The sequence below is a fragment of the Bombus affinis genome, chromosome 11, assembly GCF_024516045.1.
Source record: "Bombus affinis isolate iyBomAffi1 chromosome 11, iyBomAffi1.2, whole genome shotgun sequence".
Classification (NCBI taxonomy): domain Eukaryota; kingdom Metazoa; phylum Arthropoda; class Insecta; order Hymenoptera; family Apidae; genus Bombus; species Bombus affinis.
Window position 1 is genome coordinate 4,553,207 of NC_066354.1, and position 21,697 is coordinate 4,574,903.

Sequence of the window (21,697 nt, forward strand, 5' to 3'; positions counted from 1 at the left end):
TCTTATTAACTTCTCCAAACTGACAAAGACAAAATAAACAAATGAAATTACAACAAGGATAATCAATATGAATAATCGATCATTAATAATACATGACAGAATAATATGTATGATAAAATAATATACCTATTAAAAAATCAATGAAATAACAACGTACTCGCAGAAAGCAAATGATCTCGAGATAACGAAGCCATGAATGCAAAGATTACTTTGTGCCAGGACCGGCTCCTGAAAAACTGGGTCGTTGGCGTGTAATTTGACGGACGGATAATGCGATGTTAATAGAATGGAATATTGGCCAGCCGTGTTCATAAATCATGGTTAATTTGGCACAGCCATTCGTTCTAGCAAGCCTCTACTCCACCTCTTCTTCTCTTCTTTATCGTCATCGACTTCCCTCATATTTTTTCCCTTCTTTAACCCCGGATCCTCCGACTACCGATCGTGTGGCTCCTGTCGGCCAAAGGAAGATCGTAAAACGGAGCACTCAGACCTGGTGCTCGCTCCAGATACTTCTATTCTTGTCTCTCTCTCGCCATTTGCACGTTTACGTCTTTTTGCCACGCGTTTGGCCATTACGTTTCTTGCACGGAACATTTAGGGGCAGTATTCGCTGGAGGAAAATATGTTTTGCGTACTCGTTCTTGGCTTCAAAATTTATTCGTGGGATGCAAGAGATTGGTATATTAGTAGATTTTTTACTTGCGACTGATTCCATTAGTTTTACAGATATTTTCATCGGTGTGCTATGAATTTCTTCGGTGTCGGGTTCTGTTTATCGTATTTTGATGGAAACTGGTGCAAGATTTGCCGATTAGCGGAACAAGCGAAATTAAAGATTCTTTTGATCCTGGTACTTGTAAGTAACGTTATATTTATTTTTTTTCTTTTTTATAATAAAACGTGGAAGTCCATTTTGGTGTATTCTGAACTTCTTCGATTATTATAATAGTTCAGATTAATTGTGTTCGGATGATAATTTCGATAATCGATGGAAATTTACGATGTCTGGTAGTTGTAATCTATCTTTCATTTTCTTAACAAATCGTCGAATTTTGCAATATGATGCTATCTACTATACTAACTACTGCAGTGCGATACTATCTATTAGTGCTATGCTGTCTACTACTTATAGTATGTGACTCATGTACACATATAAACGCGTGTTCACCTCGTTATAATATTCCTTCTATCTAATTAAACGCGCAGACTGTTACGAGTAGTCCTTCGTCGAAGCTATTAGTTCCGCCGCCGGGTCAGAATTGCGTTCTCATCGAACACGACAGGTGGACAAGCTCCATTGGCTTATAATCGATCGTTGGCAAAATAACAGTAACTAGGATCAATTTGAGCGATGAATTTGATCTTTCAAATTTTCATTATTCACCGTACTATATGCCATAATTCTATTCACGTGGAATAGAAATTATTAAATTATTTCAAATTATGATTGAGCGATACTCACTCTAAATTGATGTTTCCATTACATCCAATGAACATTCTTTATACATACTACATAGACGTTAATTCCAATTTGATCATTAAACGATAAAATAAAACTTAAAAAAGAATATTCGTTCGTTCAAAGCAACGATTTTTCGTTATTAAAAATTAAAGATATATATAATAGAGATCGTTTCCTACATATTAGTTTTTATTTGGCCGCTGAACGACGAAAGAAGACTTGAGAAAGAATATTATACTAGAGTAAGCCTACTTTCGAATGAAACTCTCTACTCTTTCATTTCATATTTCCATTAACACCTATAAACTGTTCTTCGTTCGTGAAAGATTAAGAATTTAAAATATGCGATAGGGAACGTTGTCCGTTTGATTACTAAACAATCGAGGAAAAAGTGGGTTGAACATTGGATCGACTTCTTTTGAAATGGTCGATACCAGCGAGAAATTCTCGCTAATGCTATCACTCTAAAATTACCCTTTGCTTTGAATCGGCTCAGGCCGATGGTGCTTCGTTTAATTTCATTTTCGTTCTGTCGTAGACAATGATGTCACGACGTCGGCCACCGGCTCCATGCCGGATGTTGTTCTTCAATTAATGTGTGCCTTATCGCAACGCCCGTAAGATTCCCACCTCCGGCTCTCCCTGGAAAAAATCTTATTCAGCAATCACGATCACGAAACGCAACACTGCCCCCCCCCCCCCTCAACCGTTCTCCCTTTTGCATCATAATTATATCTGGTCTTCCTAGGAAGATCAAACCTTTTTAACTCCGTCCGCATTATTTCAAGAGATAAAGAGGATCTGTTTTAGGAAGATGTTTAACATAGAATCAAAACAAGGAATCATGTATATATTAGCAATAAGAATTACGTTGGTATTTTGCTCAAACTCGAGATACTTTTCACGTTAGAAAAATAAAATTGGGCTAAAAAATGATTTAGAAAAGTGCAGCAGGATTAAGCCGTAGAACACGAATGACAGACTGAAGATGATAGAGGTGTGAGTGAAGATTTTTTCATTGATTTTTCGTTTTATTGAAACAGTTTCTCCGCTTTAGCAACAGTCGAACGTTTCCGTAAACGCGGAGGTTAGTGTTTACAGAAATGAATCCGCCGTTGTTCCGGCTGGATAACAGGAAGAAAACGTTCGATCCGCTGATTCGCGCAATTTGCCATGTAAATTCGATCGTAGCATGATTACACGGCTTACGAGCGAAACCGGCCGATCGTTCGACGACCAGTCAGCTAGATGATGTTCCGCTGATCGATCCTGATCGATTATATTCGATCGGTATGTAGATACAGATCCTTCGAGATCGTGGCAGATGGCCTATGGCGTATCGAGGCCATTATGGGGCTGCTCGAGAATCCGTAATGAAATTAAAAATTAAAAGGGAGACCCGTTCCTCGCCGAGGACTTTTCCAAGAACGGTTCCAACAACTTTTATCGATTAACATTTTCTTGCTTGTTTGGTATTATAATGGACGAGAACGAAGTTTTTAGTTACTTTTAGCGTTATTAGTGTGGTAGGCAGTTGCAATAAGTTGTGTAGAAAATAAAATAAAATGAAGAAGGTTACTATTATTTCATAGAATAACGAACAAAAGAAACACATTGTTTCTATCCTTTCTGATCCAATCGTGTATTTTTACTGTTAACAAATTTCTTAATATTATGAAAATATGACAGATTTCTCGTTTCAGTGTTAGATTAATATTTTCCTAAGATATATTAAAAGCAGTTTTATATTAATATAAATTAATAATAAATATCATTTTATATTGATATTGAATCTAGGACCGCAACACGAGTAATGAAGGTAAATATATATATATATAATATGAAGGAAGACACTATGTATGTATAATGTTTCTTTGTATTGGAAACACACAATCTATCGAAGCATCAATTATTACGACAAATCTTGTTTTTATTGATCGTTTCCATGGCGAGATTCGAAAGATATTTACCTGCTGGATGCTGTTTTTTGTCGTATAAAATACGTTCGAATACGTCGAAACAGGAAGAACCGGCGAACAATAAAAAGTTTTCGCTATGCGATTCGTTTTAATGGAAAACATCCGCGTGGCCGGATAAAAGTTATGTTTACAAAAAATACGTAATACACGTGGTGCACGCCGGCGAAATGGAGGTTAAGCGTCGAAATTAAAGCGGAAGCACTGATTCTTAGCAACCAGAGTAGCAAGAGAACAAGTTTCAATTAGGTTTACATCAGCTTTGAGCTTAGGTTTGGATTATGATTGCTTTAGCTTTAGGTTAGGTTTGCTTTAGTCAAAATTAACCATCGATTCTCTGCAATTTCAAGAGAAAAAGAGGACAAGTTTGGATTAAGTTTGAACAAACTCGAATTAAATTTACATCAGATTTGAGCTTAGCCTCCGATTATGATTGCTTTAGGTTTAGGTTAGGTTTGCTTTAATCAAAATTAATCACCGATTCTTTGCAATTGACAAGTCTAGGTTATGTTTAAGCTAAATTCCACCCAGAATAGCCTTTTAAAACTCCGTGTACTTGATGAGAAAAGGAATAAAAAAAGGATAGGTTAGGTTAGTAAAAATTAAAGCAGAACCATTGATTCTTAGCAAATGGAGGAAAAGAGAAGACAGGTTTCGTCTAACCGGCGACGAACGTCGTTGCGCGATCTAGTGACGCAGCCAGACGGAACGAATTATTCTAATTCGTTCTGTATTCGGACTGGCGCGTCTCTAGGAAACGGCCATTAGGCTTTTAGACGTGCCTAACCGGACCTAGACAATGGCTCAATTAGCGAAGGAGACCGACAACGAGCGCAATCATTCAAATACGTTTTCGCCCTCCTTCTTCTTTCCCTACTTCCACAACTTCCGATCAAAGCTTCCGCTTGTGATTACTTCAAAGGACTATTGTTTGTCGATATTAAATTATTAAATTGGCTACATTGCTATTGGCTACGTAACCAATTCATATTTAACAGATGTTGCTACTTCACTGACATAACGGCGATGCCGATAATGTGAATATTAGATTGTTAAATCAATTGAATTGTTATTGACCATTTTCTATTTCACCGACGCAATTACGGCAACATACTAATAATGATAAAATTGTTTTTCCTATTGTTAGCATAAGAAAAATAAGAAAGGTTACCGTATACGGTCAATCGTAAAAGCCTCAGCGAATCTGATAAAAGCGTCATTTTTATTTAAACAAAATTTTCGTTATCTTTTCTTGCTAAATTTAAATAAATTTCTGAACATATCGGTTACGTGATAAGATAACCAGCACTATACCATACAGTGAATGAAAATGGCCTTCGTATACGAAGGTATATGAAGGAATAAGGTGTACGAAGACCTTCGTGAATGGCTATAAATAAATTTTCATATGTTTGTAATGTTTTCTTTTTCGTAATGAAACACCTGATAAAATATAATCTCAATATGAAGCCGTGTTGTTGCTACGGTATTGGAAAAATAAATAGTTTTCTCGCTACGGTGGCTAACTTATAAAATGGTGCCAACGTGTATATAATTGTAGCTTTGATTAATGATTTTACGTCTTACAAACGAGCAGAACATCATACTTATTAATATAAAGTCGATGCGATGCGTAACGAACGTATGCCTGAAACCGTGAAACGGCGCATCCGCAATATTCTGAATTAATTCTTCGTTTTAATTGTTGCTGTTTAATAATGCAGCGAGTTCTCTCTTTCTAACGTAGATCACGATATTATATAATTAATTACGGTTGTTACGAAGTGTGTACACCGACAACTTGTTATTAGATTCGACTTGTTGAATGCTCAAAGTCGAGAGACTCTGATGTTTCTACTAACTAATTGTCATTAATTCTCACTTCCTTCGTCAATATAACGACAGATTGGGGTGCTTTGATAGTTTATCTTATGGTGTTAATATTTCATTTCGATAACTACTTTTATACGTTATCCCGTAACTGTAAATATTAATTCTACATTTCATAGATAAGTATTAATTAGTAAGAGTAGATTTAGATTACGTGTATAAAGTAGAATTCGTTTTACTGGAACAAGATTTTATTTAATACTCGAGTAACTAAACACCTGCTGATTGAATCTACTAATATGAACTTGAACTCTTATATAATATAATAAAATTATTCTCCTCCTATGTTCAATGTCTAACGCAACAATTAGATTCAGATGAGTGATCTTCCATTGTATCAACATCTACTTTTATAGCCAAAAAGTACTAATTCATTGGCATGAAGTATCTCTCACTCTCTAAAAAGTCAATCCTATAGCAAAAAATATTCCTATCAGGACACTAATAAACCAATCTCCAAAATTAGATTTTAATTTCAAGTACCACAAACCTTCCAATTATTTACACCTGGTACAAAAAACAATACAAAAAACATTCTTAAAATTCATTTCATACAATACAAATATCGAAGCGAATTTAACACTGTTGCGATGCTGGAATTTTCATATTGCTGTATTATCTTTATAATCTTAGCGAAAAAGGGGATTGCTAATGTTTCAAGAGCACATTAAGAAGATCCTGCGTTCCGGTGAGAAATTTTTCATATCTTGTTCAAGCCCGAGACATTTTCCAACGTTAAAAAGCTGCAATTGCATCTTTCTGCGATCGTTAACGAACAAAGAGTATTCTACGTGTATTTTAGCCTTTTAAATACTGCAATAAACTGAGGAATTGTAATCCAAGTCTTGTTTCAAGGCCGCCAGGCTGAAATAAAACTATCTATCTATCTATTTATGTAATGAGCCCCGTATTTTATTCCCTTAGACTTTTTCTTACAACCGAAAGAACGCAATGGAAATAGAATTTCAAGAAAAGGAAAGGAATGATTTTACAAGGAACAAACTGCCCTATTACGAGAGCACGCGTGGCCCCAAGCCAGAAGCTTGAATTTCCTGGATGGTGACTTTTTCCCTGCCGCGAACAAGGACGTAACAGAGATCTCACGTTTCGTGAATGGAGGGAACATCGAGGAGAAAAAGGCAAAAAGGGATATATACACGATAGTTTACGATGAACGAAACGAACGGAGCTCTCGGTCGATTCGTCACCGTCGACGACGACGGAGGAAGTGAACGGGTGGAGGGTTGGGGACAAGTTAAAGTATTAAGTAGCCGTCGCTGCGTCCGCTGTCAGTCTCCGCTCTAATTAATCGTAATTGACGGCCGCGCGAAGCCTCGCACATTGCTCGCAGCGTGTGCATCGTGCACTCCTTCTCTTTTTCTCTCCATCTCCTTGTCTCTCCTTGTTGGGCACCGTGTCGTGCTGCATAATCGTTCCGAACCTCCTCTTCCGTTCCTCACTCAAATCTGCCCCGTGAGCCAGACCACGGTCCTACACGTCTGTCTGATTTTTCCAGCATTTTTCGACGTTACACATTCAGCGCATCTTTGCATAAGAGTTTTAGGATGGTCGTCGCTTCCAAAATTTTAATTGAGAAATGAATATTGCGGCAATGCGAATACGATTTCAAGCCTGAACCAAATCCTTTTTCTTGTTCTTGTATAACAAGTATAAATTTGTTCAGTGTAGCAGACTATTTTTGTTTCTAACTTCTAAGGTATTCGTTATGAATAACAAAAATTTGGGTCGTGAAAAGTAATTCGAATCAAACTCAATACAGCAGCTTTAATTGCGTGGCTGTAAAAGTCAAAGTCGAAAGCTGGATAATATTTAGCTTAAATCTAATCAGAATCTGACCCCTAGCTATAGTTTCCGATGGAACTGAAGCTAGTGATTGTGTTATCCTACGAATGAAATTAACCTGGTTTAATAGTTTTTAACTTATTGAATCCATTTAAAGACGTTAATTTATTTAAGTTTGAGAATTCGCAAGGATTTGATTCCTTAATATTTCTAAGTTTATATATACCGCAAAATCAGAAGTGGATTTCTCCTGTAATATGTACAGAAATAGCTATATCTTGAATTTAATTCTCTAATTGCTCGATTAAATATTAACAGCTTCAAGAAAGTTATAACGCTCGAATAATTAGACTGATTACCTAGTGGTGGAATCAATTAATCTAGTTTCAGAAGTGGGACAAGGAACTAGCAATGAAACCAGTACAGATACCAAAAACAATATTTCAATTACAAAACATTTGCGAGTCAACGTCAATCTAATTTCGATGAAGAAATAGTTAATTGCTGCAAATGCAAGCGACTATTAGTGGACGTCTGATGTTCGAGATTCCAACGGACGGGTGGATAGAGATAGAACAGAATTACGTAACTTTGTACCCAATTTGCATGATTAGTTCACCCATTTTTCTTCCTCGACTGACTGGTTCACACACGGTCCACGCGCTAGATACTGGATTCTCACGGTACGTACGCCAATTGGAGTCAACTCATCTAAATACTCGTACTGCCCACCATTTGACGAAGCTCGAGGAGGCCCATTATGTAACCAACGTGGTCAATTTTGCCCCGCATTCGCCAATTGTTCGTTCCTCGTTTCTCGGGCCTAACCGATTTGGAATTGTTTTCGTCAATCAACTAATATTATAATTTTTATGTTAGAGAGTTACGCACTATGGCATCCTAGTTGATGAAGACTGTTCACCCTGAACCGATTTGTAACTATTTCCATTAATCGACATTATAATCCTTATAATAAAAATTACGGATATGTGAACTAGTCTGGAACCGTTGTAAGCCTCACAGTAAAGAAACATAATATTTGTTTGTTAATGATAGTTTATCCGGAACACTGTTAATTTAACATGCTTCCTAATAGAAAATAGAATAGAATTCTTGAATGAAGAACATATATGGTAGAATGATTTTAAATGATTTGGTATTCCTCGTTATATATCTATAAATAGAATTATATTGTTAAACCTTGAAAAATTTCAATATTTTCTATGATAAAACTGCATAGAATAGAGTGACCTACATATGGTACTTATATGTCGAGTAAGAGTAGAAGGAGTATAGCGCAACTTCTTTGAAAAATCCTCAACCTGTAAGCACCGCAATGAAACCGCGAAATCGTATTGTGCAATTGTTGGTTACGAGCACGAAACGTGATTTTTTGAAGACGATCAGAGGCCGATAAACTACTAACTTCAATCGACATAACCTCCAAGATACAGAGTCAATTTACATCATATGCACGCATCCAAACACCCCTTCGATCTTATCTGAATCACAATAAACCCATTCGAAATTAATTACATCAATTCTTAGTACGATTCAATAAGCACAACTTCTAAAATACAAAGTCAACTTACGCTATATGTACGCATCTAAACTCTCCGTCATTCTTACTCCAAACACTCCATCGATCTTACCTAAAATCACAATAAACCCGTGCAAAATTAATACGCACAATTTTTTATAAGACTCGGTAAACATAAACTCTAAAACACAAAGTTGACTTACACTATACGTACGCATTCAAATTCTCCGTCATTCTTACTCCAAACATTCCATCGATCTTACCCAAAGTCACAACAAATCCATTTATAATTAAAAAGACCAATTCCCTAATAAGATTCGATAAACATAACCTCTAAAGCAGAAAGTCGATTTACACTATACGTACGCATCCAAACCCTTCGTCATTCTTGCTCCAAATCACAATAAATCCATCCAGTACCACACGATTAAAGAATAAAATCACCGTATCGATGAATCAAAGAAAAACTTACTACAGAAAAATGTTTTCTTAGTGGCACGCGTACTCGATTATCACGTGTATTAACACACACCTGTGAAACGCGCTAACTGGCCCTCGCAAAGGTTAGTCGATTGCGCGCGCGCATTTGCTACGAAAGTTTGCTACGAGCTTCAACGTAATGATATGGTTTTCGGTTTCTGTATTGAAACACGATTCTCAGTGGGGTAGGTCAGCGTTATGGTGTGCGTACGTGTGTGTTGGTGTGTGTAGACAACACGGGAGGATCACACGCACACGCGTTGACGCCGCGCGTCGAAAGCGGCGAACGCGCGCGTAATTTGTCGTAGGAAAACAACGTCCTTCAGCTGTCGCGTTGGTGATTCTGAATGGATCCCGCTGGTGACTGGAGGAGATTCCAGCTGTTCGTGCGTACACCAGACTCACAGCGTGAACGCCTTTTTCAAGACGTTGACTTTCTTTCATTCTTCCTTTGGAATTTGCTCTTTTAGCGGTGCATGGCAATTGAGATGGATGGAAAGTACTTCTTTGATAATTAAATGACTCGTAACAATAACGACGCTTGTTCGTGCTTGTCTTTTCCCAGGAAAAGACATAATGTGTCTAATTTCTGTTTTAATATATTTCAATTTTTTAAACAGGATATTAGTCGTATTGCACAATTACTGTGGCCTGGAGTTATAGAATCACAAGTACAGTTATTTTTGTACAATCGCTTAACTTCCGTTCAACGATAAGCGTAAACATAGAAAATATGGTATTTCAGTGGTGAATAGTAAGTAAAATGAATGGAGTATATTTCTTCGTTAATTTTAAATGTTGAATTATTGCAAGTCTTGTAATGTGATTTTTTGTTTTAAAATGTTGCATTCGCTCCATTTTCCTTTGAAAATGTGGTTTTTTTGATAGGAACCAGTATTCACTGATGTTCTTATTCGCTACGATAGTTTGTCACGGATGAAGATATTAGGACGGTTAAAAATTCAGTTTTCCTAATTTCGATATTGAATCTCTCTGGCCGTAATCATATTACAAAGTTGTCCTTTCCACAGTACCGCTTGCAACGGTGAAGCTGTGGCTGTCCGCTGCACCGCTTAATTCCTGTCTAGAATTACAAGCAGCCAACGATCAACTCCATAGTCGCTCACCTGACACTATAACTGGCATACTCTCTTACCTCTGCGTACACTAACATTTCATTATGTAAATCTTAAAAATACAACTTCAAAAATTACGAACTTTCCATTGAATTTCAAGTAACGCCATTAATATTAAAAGAAAAACACTATTTCCACAGTACCCTCAATGTACGCTTATTATGCTACGTTTAACGTCTTACGAGAAGCGAGAAGAAAGTGGCAAAGTCGTATCCTGTAATCCAACATAATCCTTCTGTAAAAAAAGAGTGGAGGGAACGAAGAAGAGAAACAAGTTATCATAATGACGTTACGTTTACGTTGCCGCCGCCTAATCCCATGAAATCCACCCCAGGGAAAACCGGACGCGTGTCAACCCCCATAAAGTTCTGCCAGCGTGTTTCATTGGACGAACGACTAACCAATCGTCTGCACGAAATTCCATGGTGTCATTGTACCGAAAAGGGGACGAGATCTCCGACATATGTTTGGTGGGCTAGAGATTCAAGGGGAATTTCTATGGGGCGATGAACGAAATTAGGGGTAGATGCAGCACGTTGTAGGTATACAACGGTATGGGGAATTAGGAGAATCGTACTTTTTGCGCCTGACGCTCTCAACCATTTATATAGAATTCTTCTTTTTAAATTTCTATTTTAATGTTACGTATATTTTTATCGTCTCTCTGAACCAATTTTTAATTTCGTTTGTAAAGAAAAATTGTTTGAAATGTTATTTTAATAATCCAAGTTACGCATGCTAGAGCTGTAGAGCTATTAAAGTGATATTAAGAAATCATTATTAACAATTGATTGAGCAAGAAACCAAATTAAGAGCAATTCCTTCGTATCTCTTATCTTATAAATTTTCCTTTATCTGTCGTTGCAATATCGACGAAGAAAGCAACTCTCATAAAAATCCAAACCCAAACATATCATTACACAGTAATGATTCATTATCTTGAGAAGTGTACAGTACCATTTTATAGAGTTATTTACAGTACAGTACAGTATTGTTTCATAATATCTCTTACCTTAGAAATTTGTCTTTATTCGCTACTACAATTCCAACACCAGGCAAACCTTCCAAAATCTGCCTAATCACCCTGTCAAACGTATACACATTCATCGACGACATAGTCACAGTTTTCCACGGACCGGATCTCCGGTCGTTGAAACAGTTTACGGGTCCGCTGACATATCGCACCATCGGGTAGGCATTAGATCGGTCCCATGGCGGTCGATGGGCGCACATCACCGCCGTATCTCTGTCGCGTGTCAGTCCAAGGAGAAATTCGATTCATAAACGTCAAACACGTGCTACGAGCTATTCCCACTAGGCGGCCATCGTGTCGTCTATTGTGGTGTCGGTGACAATTTCTGACGACGTATATAATAGTGAAAACCGTATAGAACGGAAGGCAGAGAGAAGAGGGAATTTCTATGACTATGAAAGATGGCGGGATATGGAAGCAGACGGCGTACATAGTTCGATAAACGCCTGCAGCCAAACGGTTCTATCTTCGATACGATCGGTAGTTACTTAGCACTTCTCTGACGCTCGTTCGATCGTTATCGCCGCTTGCGAACCGGCCCTGCCCCCCTCGTTGGTCCGTTAAATTTATTGCGGGCCCCTGCGGAAAAGAGGCTGACGGCCCATCTGCATCCCCCTTCCTTCTTCACCCCTTCCTCTTCCTCGCCATTCCGCTGCAACTCTTCCCTTTCATCCCTAGCTGTAACGCGTTATGTATGTATAATACGAGACAATACGTCTGGTTTAAATGCGCAAAATGTACACGATATTAGTGCTGTAACCATAGAGGATAAATAATTGTTTGTACGATACTTGTGCGATTAGAGAAATTTAGTAGAACGTTCGAATTTTTTTTTTTTAATTGAAGTTCTTTGCTGGTTTGATTTAAATTTATAGGCACGATATTGGTTTTGCAAGTATATCTGAATATCTGCTTGAGTTTTTGCTTGAGTGTTAATTGTATTTTTAAGGATTTTAATAGGAATGTATCTTCTCTTTTTTTAGTTATTAGACGAAGTTATAATGTGTTCTTACTATTGGCAATTTCTTACGTATTTTAAAATTTGTTGTACGTACAATGTATATAAATTGTACTTGGGTAATTTTGATCAGATATCTGCTCTTGACAGATTTCAAATTTGCTTTTACACCGATGCCATTTACAGGTATCGTTGGTTGGTTTTCGGTGAATTCGGGGGATCGAGGACAACCGTTCTGGGAAGTTTAAAGTTTTTCGACCGCAAGACCACCGAGAGATTATTGCTGGACCGTCTGGACCATTTACATTTTTACATATTAACCGGGATGATCGTGACCAAGGATAAGATAGCTGTTAGGTGCAAAGGAATGGAGATTTCGCGAGAGGCGATGCTAATTGAATGGAAATTAAATATTATAAAAATTCTGTGCAAGCTTCGCAAGGCTCTCTGTCGCTCTTACAATTAATTTTCGTCCAAACGAGATACCCCACTAAGAAACTGTAGAACTACAAAATTACTAACTGTTAATAGTAGGCTAAGCCACTAAAAGCAAAAATTTATATTGCTTTAAATATTCGATACTATCTTCGGAAAAATAACATTCGGCTCAAATCGTAAAATTTCCCGCATTTTTACAAAATTCAAAGATATAACGTCAGATGGAACGATCTCTCGTCACTTTCCGGAAATGAAATTTCTCCTGCCTTATTCTTTATTTTCCCAATAATTTGTGGCCGATCGAAAGAAAAGCAGAGAGACCTGTCGAGGTGCAATTATTCGCGAGATTCGGTTACGAGAGGCGACGTCACGCGCCAAGTCAGAACGGGAGAGCAACACGAGGGGGCCCAGGAACGTCGACACTATGGAAGAGAGGGAGGATGTAAGGTGACACCTCTGGGACAGGTCTGGCTTCCCGTCAAGAGCCCGTCCGAGATAATCATATTCATAATTCGCGAGTTCGCGGAACGTGCACCCGCGTCGTGCAAGAAAAGGACACATTGTGGCGAAAGGTGACAGGCTATTTTTATTCGAACCCTAGAAAAATTCTCCCAGCTGTTCCTCTCTCCTCTAATCATTAACCGTTGAAAAAGCCGATAATGTAGGAAGATCGTCGCTAACCGTTCATTTTCTCCATGCAGAAAATTACACGTATAGGAACGTATGTACGTTATTTACGCTTTCTCTTTTTCTGTTCGAGGATCTTCCAGTTTGAAGATTTTAGAGTACGATGAGGATGAAGGGACAGATGTCCTGTAAGTTATGAAAAGATTGTAAATGGGTACCTTTGCTTGGAATCGAAAGCTGACGCTATTTTTGTCAACAGGATTCGATCATCTGTGGAATACAGTATGAAGGGTTTCTTCTCGGTGCGAATAACTTTGCTCGCACACTAAAATAAATATCAAAAAATCATCGATGACGGAAATTGTCTTTGGTTACGAGTAAATAATTGGCAACGATATATTCTACTAGTAATCTTATCGGTAAAAATATAATTACCGATGATCAGTAGCGGTGCAAAGAATTGCGTTTTATTACCAGTTATCATTACAGGCGACGGAATTTCTTTTGGTTACCAATGACCATTATCGACGATGAATATCACTTTTTAATAAGCGATAAGCATCATCAACGAGACGAAATATTTTCGCTTTGAAAATTTATCATTGGTAAAATTCCAAAACCAGAAAATCGGAGCTTCGATTTCAATATTCCTTGAAACGTCCAATAAAAAAAAAACCCAACGTGACCATTAAATGTCAAAGTTTTACGTATGTAAATGCCGGACGATAAGACAATGCTACTTTACTCCAAAGAACAAGAGGATCAAAGAAAATGAACGCAAACGAGACGAAGAACAGAAGGGAACACCAGGAAGGGAAGTAGTATAGAACGTTGAAAAGAGAAGGAGAGAACGAGAGAAAGAGATAAAAGAAGAGATGGGAGCATCGGGAGCAAGACGTCGACGGAGTGGCGGATTAGAGGCGGCTTCTCGGTGTATAGCGAGCGGTCCTATTGTCGGGCCGCATAATACGGTTATGATTTAGTTTTGGGTCGTGAGGATCGCGTTGAACGAATGAACGAACGGACCAAGTGGGGCCTGCCGTACATTCTGTCTCACTCTGTACGGTGGATGTTGGCGCTGGAGAGGGGCCCAGAGCTGTTGGTGTCGGGTTACGAACGGGGCCAGGGCTCCGCCTGGACATCCACACGTCCTCGTATCCGCGGACCCACACGCAGTCGGGCCCTTTAAGCGTGCCCATAACTGCGTGTACCGAGGGCCACGATCACGCGTGTCCCTTCTCTAACGTCCCTCCTCACTAGCACTATCTTTACTCTTGTTCCATTTTTATATTCTTTTCTTTTGTGGAAAGTGGGCCATTTGGGTTTGTAGCTTTTGAGAATTTGCTTGTGCCAGATTACAGACGTTATTTTCTATACTTTCTTTATTTAATCTGTTGTCTAGTTATATCTTCGTTTCATTTGGATGTTAACAGACGAATTAAAACTAACTTAAATTTCCTTCCTATCATTTCTATTTTCCACAGCTGACGATTATTCAACTTGTAATATCCATCTATATATTCACTATGATTCGTCGTCAAGAGATGATACGATGCATAATTTTTCTCTACCAAACGCGTATCCAGTGTATCTTAACGACTCAGAAATGATTAATGCAGAAAAATTCTCTTTTCATATCGTTCCATTCCTTCCGTATTTTCACCTCCACTGTCTACTTTCCTTAAAAACCTTCTACAACCCAACCCAACGTCGATGCTTCTGCAACCCTTGTTCCCGCTCCAAGAGGTCGAAAAAACAAAAGGACCAGTTGATAGTCGGAATTAAGCGATCTGACAAATTGCCGGGCAAAGGGTAAAGACGACGATCGGCTCGAGACGCGAATCTAGATAACCAACACACCTCTACCATCTACCACCAAAAACAACACCAAAAGACCAACATCTTCAAACCTGCCCACCTACGATTTTCCAGAAAGATTCCCGGTTGGATCTTCTGGATATTCTATGAAGTCGCAGGTTTTTACAAAAGTGGAGGTGGAGGTGGTCGCGATTTATCTGGAACCTCGAGGAACGCTCTGGGACTTGGCTCGCGGTTAAAACGTCGGGGACGGAATTTAAATTTCACAAATTAGTCCGTCCATTACACCCTCGTTGTAATCGGGTCGGCTGATCTCGAAACGCTCGCCCCACCACGCTCCATGAGGTCGGTTCTTCCACCTCCTCTTTTCGTTCGTTCTTCCACCGAGGGACGAGGGAAGGCTACGTCCACACGAGGTGGACGCGGTTCCTGGAAAGCGTGGGTGCCTCTTCCAGGCAGACAGGATCAAGGATCTGGGCCCCCACAAATCATAACGCGGGTGCACCGCAGATCCCGCACCAAGATCCTCCAGTTCTTCTTCTTCTTCTTCTTTCTTCTCGCTCCACTCTTCTTTTTCCGCGCTCTTCGCGCTCCCGTAACCGTGTTTTCTTTCGTGACCGATTGCGAACTCGTGGGTTTTTGTCGACTGTATAAAAAGCTGTCTTTGGAGAGATTAGATGCTGAAAAGAGATTTGGAGTCTTTTGTAGGTGTTGTTAGAGACTAATAGAGTATTTGGTTAATTAGAGGAAATTTGAGAGATCTGGCGTTGTTTGGATATTTCGATGCTTGAGAATGTCGTATGTGTAAATTAACGAGATCGGAGTGTTTTCAGCTAGCCTTCGTTGTTCTGGATTGATCTCTGTCAATTTAAAGAAATTTCTAAAGTTCTGTGAGTAGGATTTATATTTATACTTATCTGCAGATATCTAGAAACTTTCGAAAAGCGATTAGAGGAGAATAAAGATTAAAGAAAATCGTTGTACAGAAAAATTTCGGTCACAAGAGCTATCCTCCAGAGACTAATTTTTTATTTAGAAAATACAAGGTTTCTCTGATATTTTTATCGCAAGAAAGCTAAACGTCCTAACAAACCTTTGTATATTGATTCAAAATCCACTGATACCTACATAAATCCCAGATGATGACTTTTACAAGAAGGTTGCGTAAAACTGTTCTGTCGAACCACAGCTAACCATTTATCATAAAAAAGGGAACAAAACTCACCTATTTGAACAACATTTCTAATTCACTTTAACCCTGTGCGAATTTCACTAATGGAAAAGTCCTCAAACAAATCTATCTTCCTCGTAGAAGAGATCCACAAAATTTATCATATAACGTACACAAGACATATCGCACAAAATTTACAAACTAATTTCTCCAATCCTTCGAAATATACAGCAGATTTATCCAAGAAAAAAGTTCTCTCGTCTCGATAGAATCCATATAATCATCTACATATACCTAAGATAATTCCAGATCTTCTTCAGGTTGTGTATATTAACGAGTACTGGATGTAGAAAGAAGAAGAGGTATCGCAGAGGGCTGGGAGGAATATATAGGTGGAGTAAGGGTGTTCGTGGCCGTTTCTAATGGGCAAGGATTTCCTTACACACAAAAGCCAGTGAAGAGAGTGACTGATCGTCGCGAGCACCGCGAATAAATTACGTGGCAGCCTATGCGGCTGCATAAATTAATTTCAGCCGGTCTGCCCATAAATATTCCCCCCTTCGAAATCGTTCTCTCCCACCTCGAAAGCGGTGCGCCGCTCGTCTAAGCAGCGCCGTGCCAGGAGACGACGTTACCCCCTTTGTATCTCGTAATTTACGCCGATGTCCAGGTAAACGCCGACCTAAGCACGTTCGCCGCCCCCCTCAACCGGATAACGTCCATGGAATATCGATGGGCACTGATCGACGCGCATTGCCACTTACGGCGATCTTAATATGATTTATTTATTAAGATTCTAAATCTCCATGGTTTTGTCGTTAAGTTCTGCTTTATGCGATTTTTATGACATTTTACGATGTTGGCATGTCAATGAATCGATTACGAGTACAAATCCTGTTGCATTTATGAGAAGGTTGAAGCTGGAAAAACGTATAAAACGCACATGATACGCTAAAGTATTCGTACTATGTATAAAGCATTGAAAATGGGATAGTTTGTCTTAATGTTTAATAGGTGAAGCAATTCTCTGTCTTCTTAGTTATGTCGATGAAAATGTGAATTCACACGAAAACCTGCAATCCAATTATGAGATTTACTTGCTTGCAACATTCAAGCAAGAAGAGAATTTGTGAATTCTTTGAGCTTTTTCCTCCTTCTACCTTCGAGATCTTCTTTTTGGTAAATTCATGCCCGAGAATTCTTCTTTTATTACACCTTGAAGAAAAGAGAAGAAACGATATATATTAATATCAGAGATTTTCCCAACAGCCTGGAAAATCTCCCACAATCTAAACTCTATCAAAATGGAACAAGGATGTTTTCTAAAAATCTTCATTCACTGTTACAAACTCTCCCAGTATGCTACATATCCTACTCACCTATTTCACATCTTTGTATCTTTGTATCTTCAAACTTCCATCGTTAAATCAAAGAACATATCTATCTATAAGAACATATCCGGAATTATCGTCAGATCTGCAATAGCACCAATCGATCCGATCGAATATCAGGGGCAATCCTCATCGATGGACGCGTATACTGGATGTAATTTTGATGAGAAACACCATAGAGAAGAGAGCATCGTTAATTTTGGCGTAACGATTCGCAGGGTAGCGCAACGTTCAAGCTATTGTTAGCGGACAGATGCGGCGTATGGGGGCCGGTGGTACATTGCGATTCACCTTGGTCGTTCGTGCTTGAATGCGCCGTCATTATCGACGCGTAATGATTGTATTGTAACGCCGTCAAACTTATTATCCGCTTTATGCCGACAGCGTTCGCCATTTACACGCCTGTAAAAAGATTCTTCTCTCTTCTCTCGACCCCTCTTTCAAATTTTCCAAATTTCTTCACGATTTTCTGCAGAAAAATATAATAGGTACGTGCTCCGTATGTTTAACGCATCTACTTTTGTATTTCGTGTGTCGTATTTCAGGTCTTGTGTGAAAGTTCCAACGTGTTTTACTGGAGAAGAAAAAGAGAAGAAAGTGGCGGGAAATTGGTCGGTGTAATTGCAACAGCTGGGCAAATGTGTACGTGTATACGTTTCGAGCGAATTATGTGGGTTACACGAGTGGAAAAGTGATACGAGTATTTCTTCGATTAAAAAAAGTAAATCAGAAAGAAAAAGGAAATTATATACACGTGTGATATAATTGGAAGTTAAATTTTACAGATTTTCTGCTTTTATAGTTCAAATTTTTATGGGAAGATCTCGATGGATTGGAAAGTAGCTCTTGAAAGATATCGAAAAGTTCGCATACTCGGGACAAGTGTATTTGGTCGGTGAAAAGCAGAACTCGGATCCCCGTGTCGTTTCCCTTTCTCTGTTGACGCGTCGAGCTAACAAGTAGCCATTGTGAACCGCAGTGTCAAGATGCTACTTGACGATGTACTCCTGAACGGACCCTCTTCACAGACAGTTTTGTGCCCTTTTATGCAGCTCACCAACCACTACCTCTACAAACTACCGATACCTTTTGCCTTCCCAGACTGCTATTTCATTTCGTTCTGAGTCAATTGCAACAATCTGTGTATGCAATTTCTAATAACTACAACTTAAAAAAAAACTAATGTTGTTATGGCCTTTAAAATTAATGTTACTCACTATGGGGAGTTGTTAAATATCTTACCAATTATCAATGTAATATTGATACCATTATAAATTGATTATCTGTCACATGTACATATTATTGTATATTACACATGCTACTATAAACCACTAGTCTTTAATAGTATCAACGCTTTTCACTCTACTTTCTGCATCAATTCCCAATGGCCAAAGCTCAACTCCCTGAACAATCATCACACCCTAACTTGCAATTATCAAATTATCCTCTGTAACCCTACACGCGTCACCAACTATCTGTTTATCCATTTCAAGACCTTCTGCCGAGTATCCAGTGATAGATTCAGTGCATAGGGCAGGATCCAGGTACTTGGATACACACCTACATACATACAGCACACAGAGAGACAAGAAGAGGCACGGTGGTATATACCTCTGTGGGGTCTAAGCTTAACTTTACGATCTCTTGAAAATCCCTTCGGGGCTTATGGGGTCCCACTACGAGGCTAATAGAACCGAAATTATAACAGGCCGATGAGCATGCGTCGACTGCTCTTATTCCGCCCCGCTGACGGATCGAAGAAAAGACCAGTCGTGGAAGAGAAGGGGCGAAATCGGGGAGAGAATGCTCGAGAGCGTGCCCGACACAGTCCCAGGGAGCCGATTAAAGGATCTTTCGATGCTTTTTAGAACCTCTTAAAACCGTTTCAAAGAATTCCAAAAGCTAAACACCATCTAGGAAGAAACTGTTAAAAGATGAGAAAGGAAGAAACGTGTTGAGGGCGATAGATGTGAGCACATATCTGAAGCAGTGATAATAAGAAAAGGTGATAGCTGAAGATCTACATGATACAATTATAAAATTATGATATGGAAGACAAGTAATATAAGAATGATTTGAAAACAGTGAAAATAAGAAGTAAACACTGAATAATAATATAAGTACAATTAAATATTATGATATTATAGCACATAGTATATTAGCATTGTAGTTAGGTCCACGCATGTATATATTATATCATTATTACATAAATTATGTTTAATGTATGTCATATGATTAGAACAACTATCCCTAAGATAAGAAAAGGTACACTAAGTGAATCAATACGTTGTGTCAAAGAACCTCCTTGTGATAGACGTGTAATGTCTGATGTACAATAAAGTAAAGTAATATTATTATTATTATATGTAAAGCAGTGAAGGAAAGTTTACTGTGAAAATTTGTCAATTATTAAAGTACAAAAAGTAATATAGTAAAAATAAACATCAATAAAACATTGACTTTACTGTAAAGCATATATGATCTTCGCACAAATATCAAAGCACATCCTTGAGAAAAGTAATATGGCAAGAAATATAAATAGTGTAGAAACGACACAATGAAACATACACTTCACTGAGGAACCCACAACGTCAAAACTTCAGATGTTACAGTATATCTTTAAAGAAATTAAAAATAAATTATCCATGGATTGCAAAAGCACTAAAAAAAAGTGCTTCCTCTTCTCCAAAAAGTTTTCGCTCCCCCATCGCTGTTTGCACTGTCAGTTTCGATAGATTCCCAGAATCTGGATCGCCGGTGTACGACAAACAAGAGAAGTTGTAGCAGGGCACAAAGAAATCGGGGTCACGTGGAAACAGAGCCAGATGCTCTTTTTCAGGATCGACGGCGATCTCGAAGATAGACGAAGGTCCCCATCGAACAACGTTACCGGTAAATATCGGCACAAAGAATAGACCGACCTTATCTGTCATCGGCGATCACTGATACAACTAATAGAACTGGACCGACGCTCGTTTTGAAATAATTACTGGTACGTATCGTTCGACGATCTTCCAAAGCTCTTTGCAGGTAGTTTTCACTAAACAAGAGGTTCCCACTTCCTCCTGCTCTCTTTCTCGCTCTCTTCCTCCTGGGAAACTTTCGCCATCGAGACTTCCTTTGACAATCCACCCTTCAATCGTATTCGTTTGAGAAGAACAATTTCTCAATAAATTCTTCATTGCTCTTAATATATTCTTCGAGATTTCTAACTTTCAGAAAGTTACAACAATAACAAGTTTGAAAGATTTTATGTTTCTGAAGTTCTTCAAGAAAACTATGGTTTACCATATATACTTGTTTATTTAATTAATTTGTTAGTAGTATATACATATGTACACTACCACTCATAATTATTCGAACGATAAACCTTCTACACTTCACCTCGTTTCTGTTTCGATATAAAAGCCAAGTAAAAGTCCCTTGACATTGTTTTAACACATACGATCCTTCATTGAAGCAGTGAACACGCTTCCGTTCATATCATTACATCTCGTATATTATTAATTGAAAATTGCACGTGCCTTAAATGTAAACTATTCAAATAATTATCAGTCGTTCGAATCATTACACCGTGGCGTTTCTCTATTTTTATGAGGAGAATACCTTACCAATAGGTATCTTGATTTACAAACTAAACAAGTGATCTTTGCTTTAGATATTTGCATCCAGTATTAAATACACGTGTACTCTGTACATTAATCTTCGTTCACCGGAATTACACCATTTCTATCGACTAAATTTAATAGTTTCTATTACTACATAAATCTCGAAAATACAAGTCTCAAAAAATAGCAACAGAAAAATCCAACAGAAAATATAATCTATATACGCAAAAGTATAAAAATACCTATGTATGCATCTCCTAGTTGATTTTATCCAGCTTTTACTCCAGCAATTACGTATAGCTATATTCGATCTTCAAAGGTTTAAAATATTCATCTTCCCGTTCGCTGTAAATTTCATTAAAA

At 38.3% G+C, this 21,697-nt stretch overlaps 1 long non-coding RNA gene and 1 pseudogene across 1 annotated transcript; both read right to left on the reverse strand.

The window, feature by feature from the left end:
* On the reverse strand, nucleotides 1–2,814 carry LOC126922318 (uncharacterized; annotated as a pseudogene).
* Nucleotides 2,815–4,346: 1,532 nt separating this feature from the next.
* On the reverse strand, nucleotides 4,347–19,717 carry LOC126922187 (uncharacterized). Its single transcript, XR_007712672.1, has 3 exons — nucleotides 9,147–19,717; nucleotides 8,727–8,786; nucleotides 4,347–8,636 (listed from the first exon to the last, which is right to left on the reverse strand). It is a non-coding gene; the product is annotated as an uncharacterized LOC126922187 (long non-coding RNA).
* Between the last annotated feature and the right edge of the window lie 1,980 nt (nucleotides 19,718–21,697).